The sequence below is a fragment of the Neoarius graeffei genome, chromosome 13, assembly GCF_027579695.1.
Source record: "Neoarius graeffei isolate fNeoGra1 chromosome 13, fNeoGra1.pri, whole genome shotgun sequence".
NCBI classification, from domain to species: Eukaryota; Metazoa; Chordata; class Actinopteri; order Siluriformes; family Ariidae; genus Neoarius; species Neoarius graeffei.
This window is the reverse complement of record NC_083581.1, coordinates 4814079-4816044: the sequence shown is the minus strand read 5'-3', so window position 1 is coordinate 4816044 and position 1966 is coordinate 4814079.

Below are 1966 nucleotides of genomic sequence, written 5' to 3'. Positions count from 1 at the left end.
CCTGAATCTTGTCTTTTTTTTTTTTTTCAAGAAATGTATAAGAATTGTTTATTTTTAGTCACAGATGCATGATATTGTAATTTATTAATAATTGCTTTCCTAATACCAAAAAGCTGATGATTTATATGCGTGTAATTGCTGTGCCAATAAAAAAATAACCAAACTTGAAAATGCAATTAAAATACAAAAAAAGAAACATAGATAGATAGATGGATAAAAACATATCCTGAAGGCATTCTCTATTACATAGCACATGGGCAAACCTGTACTGTAAAAAAAAAATAAATAAGAATTCATAATGTTTTCCAAGTTGGTATAAAATACAAAATGAAAATTTACATTTAATACAACAGAAAATATAAACAATAAATGTCATACAGATTTAAGTTATTGTAGAAAGCAAAAACACAGAGGGAGGAAAACAGTATAATTTGATTTTAAAATATTTTTAAATATTCAATGCGATGATAATAAAATGCCCTCTGAGATTATTAAGCCAAAAATGAATTTATGCAACTGACAAATTCAGTCCATCAGTCCATATCCACAGACATGATACTTTTCATTTTTCCAGTTAAACTAAAGGTTAAAGTTGCTAACACTTATTGAAAGCCTCCAGTTTACCAGTGCACAGTGCGTGCCTAAACCACAATCTCAACTTAAATGAAATTGTTTGGCTCAATAGATGAAGATCTTAGCAGAACAGATTCTTATCACATTGGCACTACACTCCCCGGCCACTTTAACAGGAACTTGTTGATTCTGCAGGAGTGGAACCCGATCTGTTCTTCTTTCTGCTGTTGCATGCTGAGATGCTTTTCTGCTCACCACGGTTGTAACGAGTGATTATATGAGTTACTATATCCTTCCTGGCAGGAAAAAAAAAAAGCTTGAACCACTTCAGGGCGGCATGGTGGTGTAGTGGTTAGCGCTGTCGCCTCACAGCAAGAAGGTCCAGGTTCGAGCCCTGTGGCCGGCGAGGGCCTTTCTGTGCGGAGTTTGCATGTTCTCCCCGTGTCCGCTTGGGTTTCCTCCGGGTGCTCCGGTTTCCCCCACAGTCCAAAGACATGCAGGTTAGGTTAACTGGTGACTCTAAATTGAGCGTAGGTGTGAATGTGAGTGTGAATGGTTGTCTGTGTCTATGTGTCAGCCCTGTGATGACCTGGTGACTTGTCCAGGGTGTACCCCGCCTTTCGCCCGTAGTCAGCTGGGATAGGCTCCAGCTTGCCTGCAACCCTGTAGAACAGGATAAAGCGGCAAGAGATAATGAGATGAGATGAGATGAACCACTTCAAATCTGGCCATTTTCCTCTGACCTCTCTTATCAACAAGGCGTTTGTTTCCGCCCACAGAACTGTCGCTCACTCACTCACTCGATGTTTTTTGTTTTTCACACCATTCTGTGTCAACTCTAGAGACTGTTGTGTGTGAAAATCCCAGGAGATCAGCAGTTTCTGAAATACTCAAACCAAAAATACTTATCTGGCTCAAACCAACACCCATGCCACAGTGAAAGAAAGTCACACTTCACTGTGAGATCACAATTTTTCCCGTTCTGATGTTTGAACATTGTGAACATTAACCAGAGGTGGACAAAGTACCCAACTTCATTACTTAAGTCAAAGTCCAGATCCTGCTGGTCAAATGTGACTCCGATACAAGTGAAAGTTCTCATCTCATCTCATTATCTCTAGCCGCTTTATCCTTCTACAGGGTCGCAGGCAAGCTGGAGCCTATCCCAGCTGACTATGGGCGAAAGGCGGGGTACACCCTGGACAAGTCGCCAGGTCATCACAGGGCTGCACATAGACACAGACAACCATTCATACTCACATTCACACCTACGGTCAATTTAGAGTCACCAGTTAACCTAACCTGCATGTCTTTGGACTGTGGGGGAAACCGGAGCACCCGGAGGAAACCCACGCGGACACGGGGAGAACATGCAAACTCCACACAGAAAGGC